Source organism: Rousettus aegyptiacus, unplaced genomic scaffold (assembly GCF_014176215.1).
Source record: "Rousettus aegyptiacus isolate mRouAeg1 unplaced genomic scaffold, mRouAeg1.p scaffold_m13_p_11, whole genome shotgun sequence".
Lineage (NCBI taxonomy): Eukaryota > Metazoa > Chordata > Mammalia > Chiroptera > Pteropodidae > Rousettus > Rousettus aegyptiacus.
Window position 1 is genome coordinate 17,422,198 of NW_023416286.1, and position 16,825 is coordinate 17,439,022.

Sequence of the window (16,825 nt, forward strand, 5' to 3'; positions counted from 1 at the left end):
TTAAACTGTAATGTCAGAACTTTTTTACAATTGCAGAGAGATAGAATTCTCTGTAGTTAATAAAATCACTCTGATAGTAACTCATTGGACCAAACTGCCAGGTTAGGTTGAGATATGGACCAAAGTGGAATAGAGAACAGCATCAGCAAATACCACAAGGCAGTGAAATCAAGGAGAGAATCTAGGCAAGGACAGGCAAAGGTGTTTTGCATGGCCATTTGTGCTGTAGATTTTATCAGTGTGTTAGTGAGGGAGAGCATTTAGTGAATCCAGACCATAATTAGCTCTGTGTAATTTGGAGGCTGGGATATGTGCATGTGTGCACACGTGTGTAGTACAATAATATTATTATTATATCTTCACCCATCTGCTGCCCTGCCCCCAAGCAGGTGAAGCTCATTAACTGTTTGTGGTTAACTGACTCAGGAAAGGTTGTGTTAATCAAAAGCAGAGAAGGGAGGGGAGCTCTTCTGGCTTTTGAGTTTCTGAAACTAAAGCTCAGAAAAAACAGAGAAGATTAAAAGCAAAGATTCCAACTTCCAGGAGAAAGATAAAACTCCCCCAGCTTGGGTCAAAGAGAAGAGCTGGAGAAGCAAAGAGCACTCAGACAGGAGCACATCATTTCTTTACAGAAGGTGAGGTGGGAAGGACCCCCACATAGGTGTGTGGGGTCCAAGAGCAAGTGGGGACCCAGATCCTAGCATGCAGAGGGGCTTAATTTATAAATTACAGTAAGTAACCAAAACCATAACATGTTTTATTTTTTATACAGTTGAGTTTGCAGTGAAGTATGTGATTTTGAGGGGAAGGGTAGGAGGAGGTTTGGTATAATTCTTTATCTACGCATCTGTTAGACTGCGAACTTCTTAGTTATCTTTGTTTTCTGACCCTGAAGAGGGACTTACAAACATTTGTTAAATAAATTGAAGAATACGCCTAATGGTAGGGGGGCAGTGAGTAATTCTTATGACATTTTTGTGCCCTCTCAGATTCTGGCAGATTTGGGGGCACAAAATCAGGGCTCAATATTCATTGAGTGAATGACCAAATAATTTTTTAAAAAGAGAAGATATGTGAAACGAAAGCGCTGTTCAGGATCCTCAGCACTTTCCGAGAGAAAGTGAATCTGCATCCCTGTTCATTTGCCTTAATTATATCTCTAAAGATCTTTTCATATATTTTCCTGTCCCGAGAGTGAACTTAAGACCTAAGAAGGCACAAAAATGCTTTCTAAATATTGCAAAAAAGAAACTAATCCCTATCTTTTTTCATTTCCCATTCCTACTTTAAAAGTCTTTCTGACTCTTTAATGAAAATATAAAAACTTGCAAAAAGACAACTCTTATTTAAATGTTGCTCTATGATTAAAGACTTGAAAACACGACACAAGGCGCCCATGTCTGGAACCCTTATTACATTAGCATATTTCAGAAAAATATTAGATTTCTCTCAAGATTGACTATGGTAGTTTCTTCTCCCACGTTCCACTCTCTCAGCTTCCTGCCCTGGGCTCTGGGCTGGGATTCTTAATACATGTGCCCTGGTTGCCAAGAGGATGAGTCCCTGTATGTTTTTTAATGTAGCTGATTCCCTTGGATTTAATTCAGGTTCTAGATTTACTCTCTGAACCCACATGCCTGCCTGCTTGTCCCAGAACAACCAACTCCATCCAATGTGCTCTATGTTCAGGTCTTATATCCTCTCAAACCTGGTCATGTACTAAGTCTGTTTCAAAACCTACAGTGGACTCCTGTTTTCTATTGCAGAGTTTTCCTTCTGCTTGTCTGTAGCACATTTTGTTCAAAGTATTAGGCAGAATGGGCTAACTACTTTAAAAATCCACCCCAAATTTGTAGTGTCCTAACACAAAAAATTATACTTCTTGCTCACAGCAGTTTAAGGCAGATGAGAAAGGGGAGTCGTGGCTTTGCTCCATATGGTCTCTCAGGGACTCATTTTTCTTTCATCTGGTGGCTCCGCTGTACTCTAGGTCTTCACAGACCTACTCATTCTACTAGAAGATGGTAGAAGAAACCTTAAGGTCTGGACATAGGAGGTTTTTGGGAGCACGATTGGTAGTGGTACTTCTACTCACATTCCATTGACCAGAACTCAGTTACATAACTATTCCGAAATAGAACATGTAATCTGGTAGTATGCTGAGAAACAAGAAGAGAGCACATATCAGTGAGCACTAGTAAACCGAGTCAAAGTTTTACAACCTCCACTGCTGAAGATACATAGTTTCTAAAACCTTTAGGTCAAAGTGTTTATTAATACATAAAGCAAATCATACTCTAACTAGATCTGGCTACAGTGATCTAGACTAATTGTTTGCAGTCACAATTTTTTTAACTATAAGAATAGACAAAAGAGTAGGCAGAAAAATCAATCGTAGTAATTATACTAATTATCTTCAATTTCCAGTTTAAATACGTGATATCAATTCTGTAGCTTGCTTTAAAATACTTTCAGTATGAATTAACATTTTAGATTGCTGATAAGAGAATATTTTAAAGTGAATTTGTTATTTATTAATGAATTCAATAGAAGTCCAAATATGTGTAATATACAAATAGTAGCGAGTGGTTCAAGAGGGAAAATTTTAATATTTTAACTTCCATTTGAGAAATAGTAAACAAAAACAAGATATATGGATAAATGTCATGCTCCTTCCCAGTCTACCCTCAGCACACCTCTTCACCATTGTCTCTACCACTCTCTTTCAAGGAATGGAACTCATAGCCGGAACAAGGATAACAAGGTTGAGGAGCCACTCTGCCTTTCATTTCAAGTCACGTTGGTTGACTGAGAGAATAGGCAAGGTACTGGATAGCAGTTGGGGATGATTGCAGCATGGGCTTGAGTTCAAGGTTAATTTGCCTCTTTCATCTCACTGTTGCCCCTGGTTTCATAGCCAGAGACTCTTGAGAAAAAGCTCAAGGACCCAAGATGGTCTGTTTGGTGTAAAATATATATAACCCATTGACTAGAAGCTGATTTTCTCAGGTCAGCTCCCTTCTCTAGGCAAGCACATATAGATATCCTGTAGGTGATACGAACTAGCATATTTCCAGCTTTTGTTTAACAATGGTCATTCACAAAGCAAGCCAAGAACTTCACAGCTTGGGACCATTTTATATGGTTTTTGAAGCCAGACCCATGGGTGATAGAGTATTTAATTCTTAATTAGATGGAGATCATACATCAGCCTAACTTTTATCAAATAAATTGTATTGTATTTGATAACCATATAATTAATTCCCAACTCAACCCACCAGCCTTAAAATGTGGGCTTTTAATCTCCAAGAGATTTATGTGTGAGTCATTTGTTGGGGATAAATCTAGGTTTGAAATCTTTTTCTTTTATTGTGACTTGCAGCAACTCAATCAATGGAATTACTAAATAAAACCTATATCAAAGATTGTTATGAGGTTGGTAAGAACATATAAAAAAACACTTTCTTTCTTTGACTTTTTCTTTCTGAGCACAAATTCACTGCTATTACCAATTTCTGCAACTCAAACTACAATTCCAACTAATCGTCAAGTCAGCGCCATGATCCTCATCTTAAAAAAAAAAAAAAAAAACACAGCATTTTAATCAGATGCCAGGGGCAGTCTCACAGCCCGAAATGGTAGGTAGAACACAGGAATAGGGGTCAGAAGCCCTGGGGTCCAAACCCATTTATCCCCAATTTAACTGTGTGAATTTGAGCAAGTCAACTTTCAGCTTCCTCATTTATAAGATGGAGAACATAACTGCTTCATCACCTCCTGGGATTGATATAAGGCCCAAATGTCATAGTACTTATAATTCCATCATTATCATTAGTACCTTTGTGTTAAACAGGGTCCTTTCTATGCAACTTTAAAAAATACTTAAACTCTTATGACACAGGGCCTACAAAGAGTGATTCATTCCTTTAATAGATATTAACTAGTTTCCTCTGCTGCGCTGGGTGTCCTGAGGAGCTGGGATACAGCAGTGAGTAGGAAAGGTGCGTCTAAGTATATAAACAATAAGCAAATAAACAAATAAACTCAATAATTTCAAATATTTGTGAACAGTCCAAGAATTAAGCAATGTGAAGAGAATAAATATGGAAAAGGAGGCTGGCTTAAACTGGCTGTTTAAGAAAGGCCTTTCTAGGGAGATGATATTTGAGCTGAGACACAAAGAATATATTTGGTTATTAGACACCTTTAAACAATAGAATGACATAAGAAAATGATTGTGCAGCTGCCATTCACTAATTTTAGTTAAGTTTTTTTCTTGGAAATGGGTATAGAAGCAGGGTGGGACAGTAAAAGGAAGAAATGGGCCAAGGAAAAGAAATTAGAAGGGCATCAAGGACAAATTTACCTTACCTAACAATTTGGCTATTTACTACTTGCTTCTCTGTGATTGTCTAAGTTATTGTCTTTTTCTATCTCTCTCCATCTACATCTATTATTCTTTTTACTTATCATTTCTTAAGTTTTAGCTATTGTGACAAGATTGTATTATCTTTAAATGAAAATTTTAAGATACCATAATTCTGCCTTTCCAACACAGATGTTTTCATTTTTCTATATTCCATTCTTGTTATTGACATATCTTCATGTGTATTACATGTTGAAGATCCAATCATGTAACCATGACTCTGAGGGTATGATTACCAAGCAGACTCTGATGAATCAGTCATCCTTCAGGAGGTAAAAAGAAACCATTGCTAGTCCAGTTCAGCTATCTCACAGAACTGGTGACATCATACTCTGATGACATCATCCCTGAATGAGGTACCACCTCGTTCACAGTGCCAATGTGGGAGATGCAGAGCAAGCGCGGGTATGCCTACACCTTCTCCACCATCTAAAACCGAACACCCCCAGTGAGGAAGTTGTGGGACAAGGTTTGTAACTAAAATCCCTCTCTCTTCCTCTAATGATGAGGCCACTAAGGTAGGTGAGATATTTCCCCTCCCTAGAGTCACAGGCTATATTTAAAATTTTAGAAGACTAGCATTGGCACTGAATTCTAAACTTCTATCCAAACAAGCTTTACAACTTCAAGCACCCAGGGACAAATGTAAGCTTTGTTTCCAGAAGGCATCCTTTCCGCCTCCTGCTTCCTCTGTGTTGTCTGTATAATTATAGGTGATCTATTGCCCTAGGGTGCCTACTCCATCACTTGCACACTACTTACATGTGAGCCGGGGACATATTTCACTATGAAGCTAGTGATGCTGCTTGCAGTCTTGGGCCCTCACATATAAGGGGTACTTCCAAGGCCCTGGGAAGAGAAAATGTGTTCCTCTGGCCATATAAGTAAAGTTTGCAAAAGACATTGCAATCAGTTAAGACTACTATTTCCAATGTTTTCCCCTCCGTAACACTTCTCCCTCTACTGAGGGGTGTTGGAGTGACTGAGGACATTTTTGGAAATAGCTAAATGGACATTGCATTGGGGATTCAATTAGTTTGTGTTAAGTGAGGTGTATTTACCTGATACATGGTCCATTCTCTGTATAGTTATTGAACTACTATGTTTCCTATGTAGATATATCCTCCAGGATAAAATTTTGTATGGAACTTATGGGTAAGTTTTGGATTACTTGATAATATAATTAATGAAGAGGAGTAACTAATTCATGTGATTTATTGAACATGTTAATTTCTTGCCTATTTAACTAATTTATGAGATTTATTGAAAATGTTAATTTCTTGCCTATTTGACATAAAATATTGATATAAATGAAGAAAATAGGAAAAATATTTACTACTACAACAGGATATATGATGTACTGGTTAATGAGTGTTATCAATTTAAAGGATATTTAGAATTAATCACTGTACACTAAAACTCTAAATGACCTTAAATCCTGTGGCTCATACATGAAAGAAACTTGATAGAGGTTTCAGTTAGAAAGGAGAAGCTGAAACTAAATCATCTGTCCATTCTCTATGTAGAAAATGCTATTACAATATTATTGTCATAAGGAAAGAGGGTCAAAGAACAGCCAAGGAAATGTGGAAAATATATAAAAGTGTCAGGCCGTTTACAAGTAAAAATTGTTTCCAAATTTTGTGATGTTTATGATATTTGTCATTTAAAATTGTCATTTGTGGTAGGTTTTTTTCTCATTCTAAATAAATGTTTATTTTCACAAAAATTAATATTCATAATTCTGTAATTTTTTTCCTCAGAGTACTCTTATTGTGTAGTTTTTAGGCTCCACGAAACTTGAATCCATCCGTGCAGCAGGCCCCTCAGGGAGGCGAGGGGAAATTCAGACATTCCTGGAATGGCCAAGAGCAAGTATATACATACTCATAGGCACACAGTCATGCACCCAGCTCTACCCTGTTCCGATTATTCCCAAGATGGCCCTGGGGTGGCTTTTTCTGGAGATACAAGCCTCACTGCACACACTCCTTAAACTTCACATGATCGCCTCCTGTGGTGGGGTGGGGGAGATGGGCTGGGGTGGGGAGCACGAGGCAGGTGCTGCCTGTGTGAGTGGGAGGGAGTGTAGGTACTCCTGGTTGTGCATACAGCTTTGTCTGTCCCTGCAAAGAGCCCAAGGAAAAGCCTAGGCAAGCCAAGGGGCTGTGTCTATGCAGCAGTAATTCTCCTAAACTTTAATGGGATTCGTACATTGACTTAATAGAATGTGATTAATGGCACCACAGGTTGGGTACATTTATGGCGAATTTTACTATTGAGACCCCAGAGCCAGAGCTCCCCTTGAACCTTCTTTTGTGTCTTTTCCCCCTTCGCTCCCTCCCCTTTTCTACACACAAGCCATTGTCCAGAGTCACTGATTCGATGCCCCCCCTTCGCCACCTCTCTTGTTTTTCCTTGGACTGTGTCCAAGCAAGTTTATTCAGTTTGGCTAATAATACGCTAAATAATTTTTTTTTTGAAGAGGGCACACTTCTTTTAATGAGCACAGAAGCTCAGTCCTGGCCCTTACTTCCGGAATGCAGAGGAACCGGGAAATAGCATCCATGGCTAATCTTTACAGGTAGTCTCTTTGGCTGCTGTTGCCTGCTCTGTAAAACAGTGTTAATGATAATATCCACCTTATTGGTTGAACAGCTGGGGAAGAGGCCTGTTCTTCTCTCTGTCTAGCTAGAAAGACTGCTTTTCCCATGCCATTCACCCCAGCCTGGTCATCCACACTTTCTGCCACTCTGCTTCCTCTATACTAGTGTTTGAGAGACCAGGAATTTCTCAGAACTGTCTGTAAACAAATGTCACATCAGATTTCATAGCAAATACCTTCGTGGCAAAGATAATAAGAAAAAACAGCAGGAGTCTCTTTAAACGGAAGTGTTATTTTGGTTCACATGAGATCTTTGTGGGCTTAAGAGAGAATCTCAAAGTTCTCATTGTGTCACAAAAAGAATAAAGAAAGATCTGAAAAAATAAAAACAAACTTCACTCCCACACAACTCTTACTCTTTCCCCCTTCAGATCTTATCATTTTTTTTCAACAAGAGAAAGATATTAATGATAATGGTTGACATCTTTTGTATATACACTGTGGGATTTACTGCTTTCAAGAATCCCATGATGACACTTTTTGCACAATTTATTTGTCTAATATGTCAAGATCGGTTTTCTTAAAGGAGGCATGGTAATACTGGGTGCTTGCACCGCCCTGAATCTCATTTTCCAGAGATCAGCACTGAGGCACAGAGAGGTTAAATGGGGTTGCTGAGCAGTAAAGGCAACCCCAGGACCAAGATGAGAACTCTGGAAACTGGGCCCACACTCTGACCCCAACATTGCACATGTCTTTCCCTGGTTAGTTTTTCTGAGAATTAACGTGTTAATGGACTTCCACTGAACACACTGAGCTCTGAGACACCAAGGACCCTTTAGGCAAGATTTCACGAAAAACAGACAACCTTCTGGATACTGTTGTCATGTTGTGACGAGGCTCTGTCTGTTTGGCAGAACAGTGATACTCCAGATGTATGTTTCCTCAAATTAAAACCATTTATTTACAGACATACAAAGAGAAAATATACCTCCCTCTGCTGCAGACTTCTTATTAGCCACTTTCTTTTTTGATATAACCCAGGCTCCCCCTTTGTTTATGGTTGACAACAAGGCGCAGTTGGCAGAGTGCCTGCCTCCACAGTCCCCAGGAGCTTAGGTCGAGAGTGTCCCCAGCAAGTGGGAAATTTGCTTCCTTATGTTCTTTCCTCATGTCGCTTCAGCTCTCTGTAAGGACCCTACAAACAGGAGATCACTCTTCCTCAAATCACCTGAACTAGGAGTAAATCTAGTAATAGAAGTATGAACCCAACATTTCTCATCATACCTGTATAAGGTGCTTTTCCACATAAGGTTTCCACATCTGAACATCTCAGGCTAGTGCTCTTGACTCTATTATCCTCTCAGGAAATATTTCTTCCTTTATAATATATTCACTTCTTGGCCCCCTGCTCTGTTTTTCACTCCAGGAAACAGAGAACAGTGTGATAATTTTGTGTTCTAAGTGATACATTGGAGCTAAAGAGGTGAAAAGCAGGATGATGGTGTAGCCTAAATAATATTCAAAGAGTGTACTTCACAATGCGATTCTTCTTATTAAGTGCCAGGAATTGCTTTTCTTGAATTCATCTCTTTTCTTTCACTGCTTTGGTATTATTTTTTGATGTTTTCTCATACATACACAGAAGGACTGGGGGTGGGGCATATCTGGGAAGATGTCACAGGCCAGCCTGGCATAGGTACCTACATTTCCATCCATATTCCAAGGAGAGGCTATTCTAGCTGTTCTAGTCATGTGCCCTGAGAGAGGAGGAAATAGATTTGCTAAATATCCAGCCAGGCTCTATCCCAGAAAAGGTGTTGGAGGAAAGCTAGACCACTCAATACGTGAATATTTATTACTGGTGACTCTTCGGGCACTGGGGCAGACATGGGAAATAGAGGTGAAGTGAAACTCATAGTTTAGAGGCAGAGCAGGTTAGCAGTTCCTCTAAGGGTAGGTAACAGCATGATGGGGAACTCCTGCTGGTGGTGTGAACAGTGCTGTGAACAGAGTTGTGGGAGCAGGGAGGAGAGGAATGCCTGTCCTCTGAGCTTAGGGAAGGTTTCAAGGCAGAGGTTACTTTCCAGTGAGTTTGTGAAGGCCGAGCATGGTTTGTGAGGAGGAGAAAGGGCTGGTGGGTATGAGCAGAGTGAACTTTCTAAGCCGGACAAGGACTGGCCTATAGTTGAATGTGAATGGGAAGTGAAGCCTCAGAGCTAAATGGGGGAGATGGAGGTGGAAATGTTGGATTGAGAATAGATAGTGAGAAATTACTTAGAGAATAGGACGTTGCTGAATGTTGGGGTACAGGGGAATGACATGATTGGATCCATATTACCGGCAATAGGTCCTAGCGGCATGTAGAGGATAAAGAAAAGATTGGAGAATCAAGCAGGAGTCAGGGAGCCTGGTGAGGAAGCTGCTTCCACACCCTGGGGAAGAGACAGCAGAGCAGGTGGGGAGAAAGGGGTTGTTTGAGACTCCTCAAGGAGTTCGACAGACAATTGGATGTGGCATGAGAGGGGCTTGGCACTTCGATTCTCTGTTTGTCCCCTGTCCTACCTGCCCTCAGCACTTGCTGATGCTCCATTTTACTCCCACCTCAAAATGCTAATTTTAATGTTGGTAATTATAATGTTATTTATTTCTCCTCTGATTTACCAGTGGGAAGTCTCTCTTGAGTAAAGGAGTATAAGCAATGCTGCTAATAATAACATTTCTGATTTTTATGTTAGATCCCTTCCAGGACATTATTAAGTGGACCTGACTTAACTGGGCAAACTCACAGTCAGAATAACTTTAATAGCATTTACTAAGTAAATCCCAGACACTGTTCTAAGGACTTCACATATATTAACTTATTTAATTCTCACAATAACCCAGTAAGGTAGATGCTGCCAGAAAAATTATCTAAAACTTGGAATGAAGGCAAAATGGTATGAAAGAGCAAAAATTTTCAAGGATTTTCTCAAGGAATATCCTTGGTTTGTCTCATTGCTTAAAATCTTGACCAGAGATTTGTTAATCTGAAGACTTTGATTCAAGAGATTTAAAAATAATGTCACATCTTCTGACTTAAGCTAAAATTGCCAGGATGTTAAATGACTGAAATGCTGGTGAGTGTCTGACCTCATTCCTGATTGCTGATACATCCATTTCTATGTCTCAATTGTTCCAACCCCTAGTGTTCATTGAATCTGAGTTTTTTCCAAATAATTTGACATCACATCTGGATGAGTTATTCCTCAGCTTGAGTAAGTGGGGAGGAACCTTGTAGATTACCTCTTAGCAAACTCTGGCTATAGTGGATCAAATAGTATATTAGTGACATGAGAGTCGTGCATGGTACTTCTGTAGCACATGATGTAAACTGAGGGGTCATTACTTCTCCTCCTATAACTGGCACAAGTAGAAGCACAATTGTGTTAAATCTGGAAAAGAACAAGGAATCCCAGACTGTCCTCCACTAAGGAAGTACTAATTTACATATCTGAAGACTGCCAGTTTATAGGGAAGGCCAGTTCACCCAGAGCTGCAGAACAAGTAGGAATATGAGTCACTAACTTTTATAAAGCCCGTAACTGTTTATACAGATCCAGGGAAAGGATTTTATGGCAAGGATCCAGGTCCCCTATTGCTGATTAGAGAAAGGAGGCTCAGACAATTTAAGTGGCTTATCTGAGGTCACTAATAGGGAGAAGTGGCAGATCAGGGATAGGGTCCAGGCTCTCAAATGCAATGGCGAGCTCATCTATCTGTGAGTGTCTCCAGGACTAGTTGCTATTTGTGTCTTTAGGAAAATATCTTTGAACACTTCTGAGTATGAGTGCTCTCTGTTGAGGAAAAAGTCCATTACTTAGCTGGGCACGCATATCTTTACTAAAAAAATGTGCTTGAAAATTCCCATTGCTTGAAAATTCTCATCCCATTTGAGGTGAGAAAAAGGTAAGAAAGATAGTGAAGGTGTCAAGTGAACACCCCAGGAGAATCAATAACCAGCCTAAATTAAAGGAGATATGCAAATGGAATTTCAGTACCTTCGATTTCCATGTGAGATGCCCAGCTGTATTTTTCCATCACGCCTTGTGGGCCTCTAAGGAGCTGTGAAAAGCATCTGGTCTCTAGGGAGCAATATTCTAAAGTAAGCAGCTAGGAAAAATCTTTCTTTAATATGTCTTGAAATGAACTCATGATTGGACCAGAAATATATTTTCACTCAACATGAGCACATCAATAAGCCAAAAAACAGAGGTGCTTCCAAAGCACTTTAAGGGGGTTTTTGATTAACATCTCAGAGCCCACGGCAGCTCCAGAGTATGTTTAGAAATTCTCTGCATCCAGGCTGAACAAAAACCCCATGTGCCCGGCACAACATGGGAGTGGGGTTTTGAACCGAAGGTGGAGCTTAGGCTATGCAAGGAAGCTTTATAGCAGGGGGTGGCCACTTCTGAAAAACTGGGAGTGGTTTTCTTTTGGGTTCGTATTCTGGCAGGAGCAGTCACAGCAGAGGCCTAGGGGACATGCAATGCTTCCATACGTGTTCACTTGGGCACAGTATGGGCCAGCATTGGGAAGGGCCTATGGCAGGATGAGGGAGGCAGCTGCAAGGTATGGGTCTGGGTCTATGCATACCTGCAAAGTGTCTGTTTCTGGTATGAAAATCAGATTACTTACCTCAGTCCACCAGTTCATTTCCAACATCTTGCATTGAATTTGATAAGCACTTATTTTCTTTCTTTTTACCTTCCTGCTACCTATTCGTGGCAGACACCACTGGCTGTCGATTCATCAGTGACACCCTACATTTTCTTTTGCTTACAGAACCACAATGTGTTTGCCTTCCATTGAGAGGCTTCTAGTTAGGAAGAATAGGCCCTCCCTCATACTAGGAAGAGAAGCTTTGTTGGTCTAAGGGAATCATAGTGATATCACTGCATTATCAATGAATGAAAAGTACAGAATGATTATAACTTAGAGTGAGATGGTTTGGGGACCAGTTATGCCAGAGAGTGGACTATGTGCAAGGAATAGATGACATAGCTTGGAAAAGTAGGTTAGAATCAAGTTATAGGTTGCTTTGAATAATAGGTCAGGAAGTTTAAATTTTGCTCAGTGTCATTGTTTTGGTTCAGATAGTTATTTGGGAAGACATAAGGGAAGAAGTGAGGAAAGTGAGACAGGAAAGGCAGAAGAGCCAATGAAATGTTTGTTAGTGGGTGATTTACTTCTGTGGGCGACTGACGCTCAATCTCGTTGGGCCCTGTGAGAAACTGAGAAGCATGCCTTAGAGTTGATCTACTGAGGGATGTGGACACTGAGACATACAGCCAGTGACTCTCAACCTACATGGGCTGAGGGCTACCCTCAGGGGTCTTGGCTTTTTCCAACTTCTGGGTTTTACTTCTAGCAGAACAAGCTCCTTTGATGACGGAGAAAACTAGCAGGAAGAAAAGAGAGATGAGGCCTTTAAGGTAGAGAATTATCCTTGGAGCTGTACTCTATGCTTTTGTGAACTCAGAGGGTGAGGGGATGTGAGTCTAGGGAACCAATAGCATCCCCTTCATTAAGTAATTAATGGGAGACAGAAATTTTTTGAATCGGAAGAGACATAATTAGAAGTTTCTTTGAAAATATTTTTCTGGAGACACTATACATGAAAGGTAGGAGTTCGCATTTTATTCAAATGACATTTTTTGAGTCCTATGCAATACACTAAGAATATGGTAAGGAATAAATCTTTTGCTATCAGGAAGCTCACTGTCTGGGAATTGGGGCTATTGCTGAAAAGTGAGACAATGAAGAAGTAAATTAAAGCTGTGGCAGAGAATGGTAGAAAAGACAGTGGATGTGATAGATATTGCAGAGATAAAATGGAGAGGTCTCAGTAGCTAGTTAAATGTAAGGATTGAGAGTGAGGAAGGATTCATAATTACTGGAGTTCTGATAATGGCTATTTGAGAGTATCATGCTGCCAAGAACAAGATCTTGGATGGTAAGGAGAAGAGCTGTTTTAGAAGATAACATGGATATCGGGGAAATAATTACTGTGAACAACATACATACAGGTCTAATTTCCATTAGCATTTATTCATAAATGTTTTTGGAGAGTCAACTATATTTCAGGAACCATGCCAATTACTATACTGAAGTCTACTTACAAAGACCAATGAAAAATTGTTTATGTCTCCAAGGGGCTTACAGACTCTATGAAAGAGTGGATATCCGAATATGCTATGAGCTTATGGGAAGACCTTCAAAGGGGAGGGAAGGCATGGTAAGGAAGGTACGAAATGACATTTGGGTGAAGTTTTTAGTTTATTCATTTGTTTTGTATATAAATACAAACCTATATATATAAATACAACCACAGTTTGGGTACATATGAAGGATTGACCATGTTAAAAGGTACTAATGTCTCACAGAGCCTTAAATTAAAGTGCATAATGGACATTTGACATCAAATTTTAACATATTGGGAGTTCTAATATAAAATTTTAACACCAAAGTCACCTATTTCTTTTTTTACTTTTAAAAAATTTTATTGATGTATATGTTACTTAAATAGATATTTATAATATGTTGTAAAATATTACAAAGCAAACCTATAGTAATTACATGCAGTGTGTCTCTATTTTTATTTTAAAACCGACATATTGATACGAATGTGTGCCAAAATGTTATCAGAGATTACCTTGGAGTAGTGGGATTAAGGATAATCTTTTCCTTTGTCTACTGGCATTTCCTAGTTTTTCCACAAGGAGCATGTATAATTTAGTAAAAAAAAAAAAAATTAAAGAAGACATTACACTTGCATTCATGGCTACTTTGACCATTTGTTTAGTTTCCATCTCTTATGTACCTGTCTGTGTGTATATATGTGTCTGTGTGTATCTACGGTAAGGTTCCTTAAGTGACTACCATCTACTAAATATTGGGGAGTCAATAGATGGTGTTCAGGGTGACAACTACATTTCTGAACTAAAGAATTATTCATTTATTTATAAGTAATCTCATTAGAAATTGTTAGCATATTAAAACAACATTCCTGAGGCGGAGGGGTTCATCATTGTCTTAGTTAAGATCCTTCAGTTAATCACATAACCAACTTAAGTAAAATCTAAGTCTGTGGTTCCGTAACTATGGTCCACTTTCAGAAATGTTATTTGCCTTTCTATTCTTATTCTCTCATAAAGACTGAATGTAGAAGCAGAGAGAAGACAACCATCTTCTAGGAAGCCCAATATTGATGGGATTTTTAAGTTTCTTAGTGATATTTTTCAATGAATTAATAAATATTTTTAAACATCTCATTTTTAAATTCTAAATTCCATAAATATCCATAAATATAAAGTACAGAAACAAAATCTTTTTGGTATTCTCAATAATTTTTTTAAATGTAAAGGAGTCCTGAGAGCAAAACTTTTTGAAAGTCACTGTCTTAAATGAACAAACAACACAACAGAAATAATTATTTTTATTTTTTAATTACAGTCGATAGCCAATATTATATTAATTTCAAGTGTACAGCATAGTGGTTAGACATTTATAAAGCTTATGAAGTGATCCCTCAATAGGGTCTACTACTCCCCTACACCTTATATAGTTGTCACAATATTATTGACTATATTACCTTTGCTGTATTTTATATGCCCATGACTATATTGTAACTGCCTATTTGTATTCCTTAGTCCCTTCACCTTTTTCACCTAGCTCCCCAACCTCTCTCACATTTGGGCAACCGTCAGTTTGTTCTCTGTATCTATGACTTTGTTTCTGTTTTGTTTGTTTGCTAATTTTGTTCTTTAGATTCCATATATAAGTAAAATTGTAAGGTATTTGTCTTTCTCTGTCTGATGTATTTCACTTAGCATAATACCCTCCATGTCTACCCATATTGTCACAAATGGTAAGATTTCAATTTTTTTTTACAGCTGAGTAATATTCCATTGTATATATGTACTGCTTATTCTTTATCCATTCATCTATCTGTGAATGGATAAAGAATAAGTGCTACGTATATAGAAACGAACACGGAGTTGCTTTCACGTCTTATTGTAAATAATGTTACAATGAACATAGGGATGCATATGTGTTTTTGAATTAGTGTTTTGGGTTTCTTTGCATAAACACCCAGAAGCAAAATTTCTGGGTTCTTTGTCTCTTGTTACAGCCTTTGTTTTGTTTTGTCTGATATGGGTAATTGCACCCCAGATTTTTTTGTTTCCATTTGCAAAAATTATTATTTTTTCCATTCTTTAACTTTCATTCTGTGTCTGTCTTTTGACCCGAAGTGGGACTCTTATAAACAACATATGTAAGGGTTTTGTCTTATGCATTCAGCTACCTTATGCCTTTTGAATGGAGCATTTAATCCATTGACATTTAAAGTAATAACCGATAGGTATGTAACTATTTCCACATTATTGTTCATATTTTTATCCTTTTTCTCTTTCCTCTCCCCCTACTCATCTCCTTCCCCTTCTTTTTCCATTTAACATTTCTCGTAATATTGATTTGGCAGTAATGAACTCCTGTAGCTTTTTCTTGTTTGGGAAGACTTTTATCTGTCCTTCAATTCTAAATGATAGCCTTGCTGGGAGTCATTTTGGTTGTAGGTCCTTGCTTTTCATCACTTTGAATATTTCATGCCAATTCCTTCTTGTCTGTGCAATTTCTGTTGAGAAATCAGCTGACAGTCTCATGGGTGCTCCCTTGTAGGTAGCTAACTGCCTTTTCTTACTGCTAAGATTCTCTCTTTGTCTTTAATCTTTGGCATTTAAATTCTGATATATTTTGGTGTGAACAACTTGAGTTTATCTTGTTCAAGACTCTCTGAACTATCTGGGCTTATATGTCTATTTCCAGGTTAGGAAAGTTTTCTGTCATTATTTCTTCAAATAGGTTTTCAATTCCTTACTCTTTCTCTTCTCCTTCTGGTACCCCTATGATGAGAATGTTGGTATGCTTAATTTTGTCCTAGAGGTCCCTTAAATTATTCTCATTAATTTTTTTTTCTTTTTGCTTTTTGAATAGATGTCTTCTGCAACCTTGTCTTCCAGATCACTGATTTGATCCTCTGCTTTATCTAATCTACCGTTGATTCCATCTAGTGCATTCTTCATTTTAGTTATTGTATTCTTCATTTATGACTGGTTCTTTTTAATGGTTTCTATGTTCTTTTTTTTATGTTCGCTGTCTCTGTTGAAGTTCTCATTAAGTTCCTTGAGCATCCCTATAACCAGTAATTTGAATCTGGATCTGTTAGATTGCTTGCTTCCATTTTGTTTAGTTCTTTTTCTGGAGTTTCCTCCTGCTCTTTCATCTGGAACATGTTACTTTATCTCTTAATTCTGGCTGCAACTCTGTGTTTGTTTCTATGCATTAGGTAGGTATGCTATGTCTCTCAGTCTTGGCAGGGTGGCCTTAGGTAGTAGTTGTCCTTTGAGGCCCAGTGGCACAGTTTCCATGGTCACCTGAACTGGATGTTTTATGAGTGTCCCTTTATGGGTTTGTGTGCCCTCCTGTTCTTGGTGAGCTTTAATTGCTGTTGGCATATTGATGTGAGGGATTGACTCAGGCCGACTGGCTGTGAGGACTGGTCATGCCTACAGTAAAGGAGCTATTGTACAAGTTTAATATCATGGAGCAGAATTAGCTTTAGTCTTTGGGGTGTGTCATTTGTGGAAGTGGTTAGGTGGTACTCTGGTGTGATCTGACGCTGATAAGCAGGTGTGTTGGTTCTAGGGACTCTTTGGAGGGTCTCTGGTGAAAGCTAAGGTCAGTCACTGCCT

At 38.7% G+C, this 16,825-nt stretch overlaps 1 long non-coding RNA gene across 2 annotated transcripts in view; it reads left to right on the forward strand.

The window, feature by feature from the left end:
- Positions 1 to 461: 461 nt before the first annotated feature.
- LOC107510007 overlaps positions 462 to 16,825 on the forward strand; it is a 97,678-nt gene continuing 81,314 nt past the window's right edge. For both annotated transcript variants that reach the window (XR_001596687.2, XR_001596688.2), the window contains exons 1-2: positions 462 to 635; positions 4,801 to 4,895. This is a non-coding gene — a long non-coding RNA (uncharacterized LOC107510007). The remainder of the gene's footprint in view (positions 636 to 4,800; positions 4,896 to 16,825) is intronic.